Source organism: Mobula birostris, chromosome 18 (assembly GCF_030028105.1).
Source record: "Mobula birostris isolate sMobBir1 chromosome 18, sMobBir1.hap1, whole genome shotgun sequence".
In the NCBI taxonomy this organism is placed as follows: Eukaryota; Metazoa; Chordata; class Chondrichthyes; order Myliobatiformes; family Myliobatidae; genus Mobula; species Mobula birostris.
In genome coordinates this window covers 61670813-61685280 of record NC_092387.1, presented here as the reverse complement: position 1 = coordinate 61685280, position 14468 = coordinate 61670813, and the positions used below count along the sequence as shown (strand labels likewise).

At 46.5% G+C, this 14468-nt stretch overlaps 1 protein-coding gene across 3 annotated transcripts in view; it reads left to right on the top strand.

Annotated features, from left to right (window-relative positions):
- Nucleotides 1-14468, top strand: part of igf1ra (insulin-like growth factor 1a receptor) — a 311540-nt gene that overhangs the window by 113056 nt on the left and 184016 nt on the right. The window lies entirely within an intron of this gene.

Here is a 14468-nt window from a genome sequence, read left to right as displayed (position 1 = left end):
CTCTGAACCCTCTTTAAAGCTTACACGTCCTTCCTGCAATAAGGTAATCAGCACTGAATACGATATTCCTAGTGTGGTGTGACCGGAGTTTTGTAGAGCTGTGACATTACCTCATGGCTCCTAAACTCAATTCCTTGAATAACGAAGGCCAATGCAGCTACCACACAGCTTCTTAAAATGTTTCCATGTTCATTTAGACCTGGCTGATGTGCACCTTGACCTGATTTATCTGCTGATCTCAAAATTGTCACCCTAAGCCAACAAGATTTAATCCTATTCACTGCACAGTCAAACGATCCACAGCTTTCTTTAGGAGTCTTGCTAATTATTGCCATATACATACACAGCACAGGTTTCATTTATCAGTTGGCCCATGAGGGAAAGAAACTCTTCCAGCTGTTCCATGTCCGGATTGCCGTGCTGAGAGAAATATTCTGCAAAGGATTTTTGACACAGAACCACAACTCAAGAGTAGCAAAATGTCCAAGGAGCTTTCAGAAAACCCTTTTGGCACTGGGCCACGTCAGAAGATATTGGGGCAGCTGACGGCGGGAAAAGATTTTAACGAGTGATTTAAGAGGAAGGCAGAGGTGGAGACTCCGGGAGGCTCCTGGAGGGGATTCCAGAGCTTTGGGGCTTCGGCAGCTGAAGGCACAGCTGCCAGGGCTGGGCTGAGAGAGAGCTGGCTCCCACCGTCGCACATAAGCTGCAGCACTGACGTCGATTTTACAAGGGCACGGGGAGGAGATCAGTGGCTCTGCTCCATCAGAGCCATCGTCTCCAACCATTTATTCCGCATCAGTGTACGCACAGTATACTCAGAGACTGGCGTTCACCATTCGAGATTTCACTTCAGGTGGAAGTCAACAGGCTGTAGCAGCCAGCTACAAACTCGCGTCAAGCACAGGGTCCTGCATAATTTCGGAGGTCTGTAAAGCTTTATGGAAAGCATTGCAGCCAGAGTTCCTTCCCTGCCCTTCAGTGGCCCAATGGGAAGCTATTGCAGCGCAGGAGGAAATGCGATGCTACCAAGCGGACCAATCACAGTAGTTCGGTCTGCGATGCTGCGACGCGTAGTTACATTTTGGGAGAGGTGCGCGTTAGGCTATGGCGTAGGGTTGGCATAGAGTACAGCGTAGGGTACGCGGCTACGCCGTACCTGCGGCGTACATTTGACGCACAAGTATAAATCAGCCTTAACCGTTTGCATGCGACATGGCCACCTCCTGGCACGCCACTTCAACAGGTGGGCTAAACCAGGTGAGGGTAGCCGGGAGCCTCCAGCCCCGGTGAGATAGGGACATGCCTACCCCAACGGACTGGGCGGATGAGTTCAACTACAAGACACAATGGCCAGGAGGGTGGTGCAGCAACGCTTCAGGGAGAGCGAAGGGCATGATCAGGCACAGAAAGCATCATGACTGCCCACTGCAGCTAAGGAAGTCTCCGGTCGTGACGATTGTCTGGACCGTTGGGCCAAGAGTTTTGAGGCCGAGAGAGTGGAACTGCCCCAGTGCCATGTATTTTTCACTATAAGACTCCACCCCCCCCCCCCGCATGGGTTACGTCATTGTCGGGAATGATGGACAGCCAACATGGGCACCACGGTAGCGTAGCGGTTAGCATGGCGCTTTTATGGCTAGGATTGTTCTGGAGTTCGGAATTCAATTCCACCGCCATTCTGTAAGGTGTCCTCCCTGTGGACTGCATAGATTTTCCCTGGGTGCTCCACTTTTCTCCCACAGTCCCAAGATGTGCCGGGTAGGTTAATGCTCATTGTAAGCTGTCTCACGATTTAAATTAGGGTTAATCACATTTGTTGTGAGGTTCCTGGGGCGGCGTGGCTCGAAGGGAAGTGCTGTACTGCTAAATAAATAAACAAACAAACATGGCTGTGGCTCTTTTTCCATTTGCCTAATCTGGTTCTGCTCTTACTTCTCTTATCCTCACCTGCCCATCCCCTTCCTCTGGTACCCATCTTCCTTCCCTTTCTTCTTGCTATCCTTTTCTGTCAGATGTCTTCTTCAGTCCTTTACCTCTTCCACTTTTCACCTCCCACCTTCTCACTTCAACCCACACCAGCCCACCTTTCCCCCTCACCTGGTTTCACCCTATAACTTGCCAGCTTATACCCCTTCCCCTCCTCTCCCACCACCTTATTATGGCTTCTGCTCCTTTTCCAGTCCTATTGAGGCGTTTTGGCTCAAAATATCAACCATTTATTCCCCTACACAGATGCCACCTGGCCTGCTGAATTTATTCCTACACTCCTGATCTCCATCCTGTCATAGATGTTTTCTCCATTCTCTGCAGCTTGAAACCTGTTTATTGCCTTAACTTCTCCTCTCCACCAATGCTGCCTTGCCTACTGGATACTTCCAGCACTTTCTCTGTTTATTTCAGATTTCCAGCATCTGTGTTTTTTTAATCGCTTTAATTTCAATTGCAGTTTAAAAAGAATTGTTTGTTTAAGTTGACCTTGTTGTTTTCCCTCTCATCGCACTGATCAACCAGCCTGATAGCAGGAAGAATCCTAGGAATGTTTATTATTCGAGTGAGAAGTGGGAAAGTATGGAGGAAGTGAGTCCCCACTGAACAAACGGCGTTTATTTAAGAGCAACTTCTCTGAAGAAGCAGAGACAGTTGGATTTCTGTAGCACTCCTCCTCACACTGAGGTCTTGCAGCTATTGGGGTCACTATTGTTATATGGAAACACAGAGTGCAAAGTACTTGTGTCGGTTTTAATTTGCAGTTTCCCTGCTTAGTGTTCAACCAGTAGTTGCTGACTCTGAGGCATAACCTTGTGTCTCAAACAGTGATACACTCCCAGCTTGGTCTGATATGTCATTTCCTGGTGGCCAAACACTTTTAATTCCAATCCGTGTTCCCATTCCAACGTGTCGATCCGTGGCCTCCTCTTGTTACAAGGTGAAGCCACCTTCAGGGTAGAAGAGTGACATCTTATATTCCATCTGGGTGCCCTCAAACCTGACGGTATGAACATCGATTTCTGCTTCCCATGAACAAAATTCCTTCCCATCCTTCCTCTATTCCTCATTCTGACCTTTTAGTACTTATCTGCTCCTCCTTCCCTTTCTCCTATGGTCCACTCTCCTCTCCTATCAGATTCTTTCTTCTCCAGCCCTTGACCTTCCCCGTCCACCTGGCTTCACCCATCACGTTCCAGCTAGCCTCCTTCCCCTCCTCTCACTGTTTGATTCGGGTGTCACCCCCTTTCCCTCTCAGTCCTGAAGAAGGGTCTCAGTCTGAAATGTCGACTCCATTGATGCCGTCTGACCTGCAGAATCCCTCCAGCATTTTGTGGGCGTTGCTAGGTTATGTTGAAACTTCGAACGTAGAACATCACTGAACTGATTCGGACAGAGTGGTAGAATATTTGATAGGGTGACGGAGTTGCTTAGCAGTCAGCGTAAAGGTTTACAGCGCCAGCGATGCAGTCAGAGACCAATTCCCGCTGCTGTCTGTCGGGAGTTTGTACGTTTTCTCTTGTGAGTTTCACTCTGGATACTCCGGGTTCCTCCCACATTCCAAACGTGTACGGGTTAGAGTTAGTAAGTTGTGGGCATGCTGTGTTGGCACCGGAAGCTTGGTGATGCTGTGAGCTGCCCCTGGCAATTCCTCAGTCTGTGGTTGTTAACACAAACGACACATTTCACTGTATGTTTCAATGTACATGAAACAAAACTAATCTCGTCACAAATATTTTCCATTAAACACCGGAAAGTATGTATTGAAGGTGAGAGGAGGTAGGTTCAAGGGGGATGTGAGGGGTAAATTTTTACTCAGAGTCATGGATGCCTGACCTGGTGGTAGAGGCAAATACATTAGAGGCTTTTAAGAGACGTTTAGATGGGCACATGGATGTGAGTGAGATGGAGGGATATGAATATTGTGTGGGTCGGAGGGATTAGTTTTTGGGCATTTTTGATGTACTTTGTAGAACAGTGTGGGGTGAAGGACCTGTCCCTGTGCTGTACTCTTCGGTGTTCTATGCTCAATGGCTTTAAAGTGGCAAAGACAGCAAAGCCCAGTGATTAGGCTTGCTATGATCACCCAGATGCCAGTGGTGGATTTAATTAACAGTGATTTCCCTGAGCTGGTGTCTTGGTGAGAATGGGCATGGTTAGTCGGATGCAGGGTATTGGCAAGGGTACCTCTCTATAGTCACACAGCTTGCAGACAGGACCCTCAGCTCACCAAGTTCACGTCTGACTATTGAGCAGTCGCTTACACTGATCTCATTTCATATTGCATCAACTCCTCCCCTCCATCATTTCCCTACCCATCTCCCTCCACCATTCTACCCCTCACCTACACACAAGAGCAGGGGTTCCCAAACTTTTTTTAAGGCCGTAGACCAATAACATTAACTAAGGGGGGTTGTGCACTCCTGCACTAGAGAGAAATTTGCAAAGGCCAATTAACCCACCAACTAGATGTATCTGAGGAAATTGGAGCTTCAGGGTGAAACCAACACCCCGGAACAAGGGAGAATGTGCAAATTCCACACAGTCGGTGCCTGAGGCTGGGATTGAACTTGCGTTTCAAGTGCTTTGAGGCAGTGGCTGTACCACTGAACCACTGTGTCACCTTTGAGGTTTTATAAGGCATTGGCATCAGGTCAAAGAAATTATTTTGACATTGGAGAGGATCCAGAGGAGGTTCATGAGAATTATCCCAGGAATGAAAGGGTTAACGAATGAGGAGCATTTGATGACTCCGGGGCTGTACTCGCTGGAGTTTAGAAGAATGATGGAGGTGGGGGTTCTCACTGAAACCTGTTGAATATTGAAAGGCCTAGATAGATAGAGTGGACATGGAGAAGATGTTTCTAATCATGGAGGACCAGAGGGCACAGCATCAGTACAAAGAAGTTCCTTTAGAACTGAGATGAGGAGGAATTTTTTAGCCAGAAGGTGGTGAATTTGCGGAATTCGTTGCTACAGAAAGCTGTGGAGATCAAGTCATAGTCATACTTTATTGATCTCGGGGGAAATTGGTTTTCGTTACAGTTGCACCATAAATAATATAGTAATAAAACCATAAATAGTTATATAGTAATATGTAAATTATGCCAGTAAATTATGAAATAAGTCCAGGACCAGCCTATTCGCTCAGGGTGTCTGACCCTCCAAGGGAGGAGTTGTAAAGTTTGATGGCCACAGGCAGGAATGACTTCCTATGACGCTCTGTGTTGCATCTCAGTGGAATGAGTCTCTGGCTGAATGTACTCCTGTGCCCACCCAGTACATTATGTAGTGGATAGGAGACATTGTCCAAGATGGCATGCAACTTGGACAGCATCCTCTTTTCAGACACCACCGTCAGAGAGTCCAGTTCCATCCCCACAACATCACTGGCCTTATGAATGAGTTTGTTGATCCTGTTGGTGTCTGCTACCCTCAGCCTGCTGCCCCAGCACACAACAGCTAACATGATCGCACTGGCCAACACAGACTTGTAGAACATCCTCAGCATCGTCCGGCAGATGTTAAAGGACCCCAGTCTCCTCAGGAAATAGAGACGGCTCTGTCCCTTCTTGTAGACAGCCTCAGTGTTCATTTGGTATATTTAGAGCAGAAGTTGATGGGTTCTTGGTTAGTCAGGGTGCCAAAGGTTAGGGGGGGAAGTCAGGCGAATGGGGTTGAGAGGGATAATAAATCATCCATGATTGAACAGCAGAGCAGACTCTGGGCTGAATAGCCTAATTCTGCTCCTGTGTCTTGTGGTCTGATGGGTTTGGGTGCTCTATGCTGGCGGAGCAGGAATGTGTTCCCAGAATGCAGGAGATGAAGGAATGAAAATGTGTATTGATGTAATGTTTGTTATGTTTTCACTACCTTTCAATTAAATTCTGCTGGGGAGGTGGGGGACGGTGAGCCTAAGGCGATAACCATGTTGTGCATGTAAACCATCTCACCCCGCCAAACTGATAGCACCTGCAACGTTGTGGTGTTCCTTTTGTTCTGTGACAGTTCATTAAAGTAACACATGGAAACAGACAATAAACTGTGGATACTGGAATCTGAGCAACACATGAGATACTGGAGGAACTCAGAAGGTCACCAGCGTTTGTGGAGGGAAATGGGCAGTCAGGGCCGGAGCCTAAACGGATGACAGGCAGCATGCTTAAATCTAGCAGCCTCCAAACAAAAGTCACACACAAAAAAAAGAATATTTATTTCTACCTCCGGTAATCAAATTCAACCTCCCTACTCCCCATTCCCCACTCTGACCTTTCACCTCTTTCACCTGCCTATTACTTCCCGCTGCATCCCCCTCTTCCTTTACTCAAATGGTCCAGTATCCTCTCCTGTCAGATTCCTTCTTCTCCAGCTGTTGACCTTTCCCACCCTGGCTTCACCTATCACCTTCTGGCAAATCCTCCTTCCCCTCCCCCCCCCCACTTTTTTATTCTGGCATCTTCCTTTCTTCTCAAACCTGAATAAGGGTCTCAGCCTGATACGTCGACTATTTCCGCAAATACTGCCTGACCTGCTGAGTTCCTCCAGCATTTTCTGTGTGTGTGTGTTGCTTTGGATTTCTGGAATCTGCAGGCTGTTTATATCGTGCTTATAATTTTTTTCAAAATTTTGTTCTGGAAATACAGTGTATTCCGGTTAATCGGGGCAGCCATTTATTTGGGACAAAATTTTTTAAATTAATTTTTTAATAAGTTTTACAATGCAACAACAAAAAAACAGTAAAAAAGAGAAGTTTATACAGTGCAAAACAGACATATCAAATGTGCAGTTCATAACAGTTAAGGAAAAGCACCCATAGCAGAATTGTATAAAGTTAGTTACCATCCCACCATCCCACTGCCCAACTCCAAGCCAACTTTACGATATATAGAAAAGTTAATCAGAACTTTTATCACCACAGAGCTGTATTTATAAAAAGAAGGAATATTGACTACTACCTGAGCTATAATATGTTTACACATCAAAAAAGAACTAAGTCTTAACTGAAAGAAGCTGGATGTAAAGGATTTAAATGCAAGAGATAAAAAAAGGAGGGATAAACCCTTAGTCTAAATGGGAATGATGAAAATATTCAAGAAAAGGTCCCCACACCTTTTGGAACTTTATGTCTAAATTAAGAAGTGAATAATGAATCTTTTCAAGGTCTAATCAGGACATAATGTCTCTGAGCCATTGAGCATGAGTGGGTGGGGCAACATCTCTCCACTTAAGAAGACTGCATGTCTGGCCAAAATGAGTGGCAAAGGACAATGTACGACGTTTAGCCGGACTCAGATGCGTCAGCTTCTCCCGAGGTGCTGAAAAGAGCAATCAGAGGGTTAGGTTCCAAATAGGGACAACTCTTAAAGAACAAAAAGTGATTGAGAAAATAGCTGGGATTCCCTCTGTTTATTTGGGACACTTATGCCCCTTAATCGGGACAGGAGACCGTTGCCAAACTGTTTCTAACTCACGTCACTTGTGTGGCTGTTAGACACTACACCGTGCATGGCCATGAGTGAAAATGAACAACACACACTAACTTCTGGAGGAACTCAGAGGGCTGGCCAGCATCTATGGAAAAGAGTACGGTTGACGTCTTGGACCGAAGCGTCGACTGTACTTGTTTCCATAGGTGCTGCCTGGCCTGCTGAGTTCCTCCAGCATTTTGTGTGTGTTGCTTGGATTCCCAGCTTCTGCAGATTTCCTCTTGCTTATGAATGAAAATAAAACGATTCCACTACTTCAACAAGTTAGGAACTACGAAGAATTAGAAGGTATCGGCAATCAGTTTAAATGTTACAGTAAAATGGAGATTTGGAGAATGCAGTCGTCGAAAGCATTGTATAAAGTTTATAATCTACACTAGGTGTCTGCACAGTAAATCAAAAGAACGACTGTGTACACTGTGAGTTCTTCCATCGATAATTTGTTGGGAACTAATAGTTTTTTTTGTACTCTAGTAGTATTGTTAGTGTTCTGTATTTCATTTAAATACATAATTTATTACTTGGTAGTTTGTCTTCTTTATACCTTTTTAACTGTTTCCATGAAACTTTGTCTAATTGGGACAGCCCCTTAATTTGGCCGAAATGTACTGGTCCTGATGTGTTCCTATTTAGCGGAATCTACTGTACATCACCTATTTCTGATTTCTGATTTTAAATATTAAAGCTCCTTCCCCAGAAAGCATCTTATCACAAACTTCTCAAGGGGCAATAAATGCCCAGATCCCACAATGAGTAAAGAGGTTGTAGAGAAGTCAAACTGTTGATTAGATTACTTTTATTATTTGTCACATGTACATTGAAATACATTGTTTGTATTAATGGCCAACTCATCCTGAAGATGTACTGAGGCAATGTCGTGATGTTTCTGGTGTCATGTAGCACCTCCCACAACTTATATAAAAAAGATAAAAACTCGCTTTTCATATGTGCGTCGAAATGTATAGTGAAAAGCATCGCTTGCATCAAATCTAATTAGTGAGGAACGTGGTTGGCCACTCGCAAGTGTCGCCATGCTTCCAGCGCCAATGTAGCACGCCCACAATTTACTAACCCTAACCCTAACCTCTACATCTTTGGAATATGGGAGGAAACCAGAGCTCCTGGAGGAAAACCACATTGTCTTGGGAGAACGTACAAACCCTTCACAGACTGGTGGGAATTGAACCCCGGTCGGTGGTGACCGGCATTGGAAAGCGATGTGCTACCTGCAACCCTGAGTGATGTTCTGAAGTTACTGATGTCAGCCCAGGGATCAGAGCGGTGACCTCCTTCCCTGACCTTCTGAGCTCCACATCCCCTTGTTGCTTGATGAAGCGACACACATCAAAGTTGCTGGAGAACGCAGCAGGCCAGGCAGCATCTCTAAGAAGAGGTACAGTTGACGTTTCGGGCCGAGACCCTTCGTCAGGACTAACTGAAGGAAGAGTTAGTAAGAGATTTGAGAGGGGCAGGGGGAGATCCGAAATGATAGGAGAAGACAGGAGGGGGAGGGATGGAGCCAAGAGCTGGACAGTTGGTTGGCAAAAGGGATATGAGAGGATCATGGGACAGGAGGCCCAGGGAGAAAGATAAGGTGGGGGGGAACCCAGAGGATGGGCAAGGAGTCTCGTGAGAGGGACAGAGGGAGAAAAAAAGAATGTGTGTATATAAATAAATAACGGATGGGTGTACGAGGGGGAGGTGGGAGAGATTGTGTTTGATGAAGGTTTTATTTTAAAATTATTGTTTTAAAACTTATACTAGTCACAGATCCAGTCAGTTGGGAAAATAATTTGCCCTTAGATTGACAATGATCCTTCTCATCTGTCCAAAAATCTATTTGACCCCCTACCATCAGGCAGGGCATACAGTAGCATTAGGAATAGGAAACAGCTTCTTCTTCCAGGCTGTGAGACTACAGAACTCCCTGTCATCCCCCAGGCCTCATCACGCATGAAGCACCAGTAGTGTTATACCATTTACTTTTCAGCCTGCATTGTAAATGCAACTTCTTGTCTGTTAATTTACTAGTGGTGGTATTACTTTGTGTTATTTGTACTGTGTGCACGTTGGTCTAGAGGAATGGTGTTCCATTTGGTGGTATACATGTACAGCTGAATGACAGTAAGCTGAACTTGAACTTAAAAGTGAACTTAAAAAGTGAAGCTAAGCAGTCTCCCCTTTAAATAATGGGTGGCTTGGCCCAGGACTGCTCCTGTGGACCGAGGTCCTCGTGTCTCCCCTAGCCGGGAGCTGCACGGTCAGCTCATAGGGAGCTGGATCAGAATTTTGGTTTTTGACTTTTGGCATTGCGGATCAAAACTTCATTGGATGCGACAACTTTGCAGAGAGAGTAAAAGATCATTCCCACATTGTGAGGTTCTGTGCAGTACTGCAGCTGTTTTGTCTGCAGCCTTCGAAAGGGTGTCGCTGCCCTCGAAGCTAAAGGCTGCCTGGCAGGATGATACGGGTGGAGCTCCGGGGGCAGTTGGCTGTGGAGTTGGAGCCAGGTGCTGTCTCCAGGTGAAGTGGTGTTGGCAGTCCGGCACAATTTCAAGTCAAAGTCAATTTTATTATCAAGGTACGCATATGTTACCTCTACAACCTTGAGATTCATCTTCTTGCAGACGTTTACAGGAAAATAAAGAAATGCAATTGAATTTACTGAAAATTATACATAAAGACAGACAACCATTATCCAAAAGAAGCACAAATTGTGCAAATGAAATAATATTACTGAGGGCATGAATTGTAAAGAGTCTTTGAAAGTGAGTCTGTAGGTTGTAGCCCAGAGTTAAGGTGAGTGAAGTTATTCACACTGCTGCAGGAGTCTGATTATTCATAGGGTAATAACTGTTCTTGAACCTGGTGGTTACAGTATGTGCTTCGTGATGGTCGTAGTGAGAAGAGAGTCTGTATCGCGAGGGCCGTTGATGATGGATGCTGCTGTCTTGTGGCAGCGCTCTGTCTAAACTCTGCACAGGAGAGACGAAAGACGGCCGATGCTGGAATCTGGAGTAACAGACAATCTGCCGGAGGAATTCAGTGTCTGTGTGTGGGGGTGGGACAGAAAAGGTCAAGGTTTTGGGTTGAGACCCTACCATCGCATTACGGGATTAGAACCCAAAACGTCGACAGTTCATTTCCTTCCGCAGGTGCTGCTTGATCTTCTGTCTGAGGGCGGTGCGAGTGTGGGATGAGCTACCAGTGGAAGTGGGGTGTGTTAGTTCAATAGTAACATTTATTTTATTGGGAGATACAGCATGGTAACAGGGCCTTCTGGCTGAACAAGTCTGTGCCACTCAGTTACACCTGTGTGACCAATTAACTTACTAACCTGTACGTGCTTGGAACGTGGGAGGAAAGGGGAGCGTCCAGAGGAAATCATTCAGTCGCTGGAAGAAGGTACAAACTTCTCACAGGCAGTGGCAGGTATTGAACCTGGGTTGCTCGTGCTGGAATGGTGCTTAGCTAACTGCTATGTTACCATGCCGCTATAGAAGTTTGGATAGGTACACGGATGGGAGAGGTATAGAGGGCGATGGTGCAGGTGCAGGTAGATGGGACTTGGCCACACGATCGGGTCGGCATGCACTCAATTGGCCGAAGGGCCTGTTTGTGTGCTGAGGTGCTCTGTGCCCCACTAGGTTCCCCCAGCAGATTGTTTCTTGTTACTTGTCTCCGTGTAATTCCTGCGCTGGTGTTGAGAGTTGATTTGGAGGCTGGGAGCAGAGTGCCAGAGCCACTGATGAAGGGAGGGTGAGGCCTAAGGTCCATCGGAGAGTGGCAGTCGGTTACAGCGCTCTTGATCTTGGTAGGGTTGAGGGTTGGTTTGAACGTTGGAAAGGCCAGCGTTGCTCAAGTAACATCAGCCGATTGTGTGGGTGGTGGATGCTTTGCCGGTGTGACAGCCTGCGTGCAGACCAGGAGTACCGGAGACTGCTACCGAAAGAGGAGGATCAAGTGTGAAATGTCCTTGTTCAGGTGGGCTCAACAGGATGCTTTAGCCCCCCCACACCCACCCCCACCCATTAATCATTTTGCCCAGGGAGACAGGAGGAATGGGGGAGGGGGTGGGGGAGCTGAACATGGAAAAAGTGGGTGAGGAGGTTTGGGGTGAGCACTGGGTGAGAAGGGAGGTGAAAGAGTGTGGCAGAGGAGGGACGCAGACCGCAGTACAAACAGTAGTAGTTCAGCCCGAGGTTCTGGATTTGATTTTGTTGGAGAGGAGGAAGGAGCTGAAATATTTTTTCAGGAAATGAGGATACAGGTTTCATACCAGATGTCTCTGAAAGCTCAGAATAAACAGATGATATATTGTTTTCCACATGTGCAGTAGCTTATCCACTGGCTTCACTCAGTGAAGCCTCTCCCATTCTTTTATGTTCTTCTGTCCCTCCTCCCCTCACCTACATCCCAACACACACACACACACACACACACACACACACACACACAGAGTCACAATCACACTCACACACACTCACTCACTCACACACTCACACTCACTCACACTCACACTCACTCACACTCACATACAGACTCACACACACATACACTCTGACGCACACACACTCTCTCTCCCTCTCACACACCCTCTCTCTCTCTCTCTCACACTCACACACACACACTCTCCCTCTCACACACACACACTCTCCCTCTCACACACACACACACACACACACACACTCACTCTCTCACACACTCTTCCTCTCTCTCACACACACTCGCACACACACTCTCTCTCACACACATACATACACACACTCTCTCTCTCTCAGATACACACACACACTCTCTCTCACACACATATATACACACACACACACACACACTCTCTCCCTCTCACACACACACTCTCTCTGAACCAAAGAGGGTAACTACACCCATTTGCCCATCCATTGAGATGTTCCCACAACCAATTATCTCATTTTGAGGACTCTATCTTGTTATTTCATATTCTCATTATTTATTGTTATATACTTATATTTGCATTTGCACAGTTTGTTGTCTTCTGCACTCTGGTTGATCTTTCATTGATCCTGTTATAGTTACTGTTCTACAGATTTTCTGAGTAATGCCTACAAGAAAATGAATGTCAAGGTTGTACGTGGTGACATGTATGTACTTTGGTAATAAATCCACTTACTGAACCTGCCAGGTGAACATTTTGCCCAACAAGTCCTCTTGTGGAGTACTGCAGGGGAAGGACTATGATGTGTTTGTTCCTTGAGAGCAAGCTCCCCTTTACGTTCCTCACTCCTGACCTTGGACTGGTGCAGGGAATGAGGTGGGACTACCTTGGAGGAGGAAGCCATTCTACCTCCAGGATCCACAGGATCAACCTCATTCCCCTTCTGACTTCATAGACAGGTGGACTTCCTGTCTTAGGCACATGGACAACAGAAGAATGGAGAGCTATGTGAGAGGAAAGGGTTAGATTGATCTTGGAGTAGGTTATAAGGCCAGCACAACACTGAAGAGCCTGTACTGTGCTGTAGTGTTCTGTGTTCCATGTTCCCTGTAAACCTGAGATGATTTTCTCTCTCACACGCTTGTCAACTTTCCCCTTGGCTTTGTTTTGTTTTTGTCATTCACCAACACCAATTTGTTGACCAGTTTGTCCACTCTGACCTTTTACTTCTTCTCACCTGCCTCCCATGCCTAAGACTTTCACCTGGGTCCACTCTCCTCTCCGATCAGATTCCTACTTCTCCAACCCTTGATGTTTTCTTCCCACCTGGCTTCACCTATCACCTCCCAACTAGCCTCCTTCCCCTCCTCCCCACATTTTTATTCTGGTGTCTTTCCCCTTCCTTCTCAGTCCTGAAGAAGGGCCTCGGCCCGAAATGTTGTGTGTTTACTCTTTTCCATAGATGCTGCCTGACCTGCTGAGTTCCTCAAGCATTTGCGTGTGTGTTGCTTTGGATTTGGGGAGTGGGGAGCCCACAGGGTCACAGGGAGACATGCAAACTCCACACCGACAGTACTAGGACTGAACCAGGGCCACTGGATCGATAAGGCTGCAGTAGTGACTGCTTTGCTCCCATGTTGTCCCCGTGCATTGACTCCCCTTCCCCTTCCAGGCACTCATTCACACACTTGCAACCCGAAGACCTGTTTAGCCATGAATGTGTAGAAGCCTCAAGGCAGGAGAGACAGGAGAACAAAATCCTTGAGCTTTGATTATCTCAACACTCTTTTCTCCCGTGTGAAGAAGTGTGGAGCACTAACGAACTCTTCTAAGTTGTGGGAAAGAAACAATTTGCAGGGATCGGTGCAAAGGAAGCTTTATATCAGAAGGTCCCTTTGCAGTGGTAGGACACACTCATCATTCCTCGAGCTCTCCATAAGTTTACACAGCCTGGGTCTCTGCAGACGTTGCACTGATACCACTTGGTGCTGGGAAGGAATGTTCTGGTCTCCTGCAGTTTTGGCCGCTGCCCTGTGCTCTGCAGGGGGAGAGTCAGGTGTTCTGGGGTACAGATAGTTTTCATGCTTGCTGTCACGAGTGTGATCCATCCCGCCCCCCAAGCAACTGGAGGGAACCTCAGTAGACAGACGGTATCCTTCTCCCCAGTGTTGAAATGTCTACCACCAGAGAACATACTTGTAAAGTGGGGGGGGGGGGGTAATTTCAAAGGAGATACAGTGTTGTGCAAGAAGTCTTAGGCTCACATAAGTAGCTAGTGAGCCTCAGACCTTTGCACAGTACTGTAGTAATTTTATGTATTGCATTGTACTGCTGCTTCTGCAAAAAAAAATTCATGATATATGTGAGTGATGATAAACCTGATTCTGATATGGGTCTCTATTTTGGACTGAGAGTGGGTAAGAGGCCGGGAGAGGGGAATCATGATTGGGAAAAGAGGGAGGAAAGGGAGTGGGGGATGTCGGGAAGTAACAGAGAGGCATTCTGTAGTAGCCAGTTGTTTGGAATCAAATAGCCCTCCTTGGTGTCTCAGGGCTGGATGTGTCTGCACCCTCCACTCC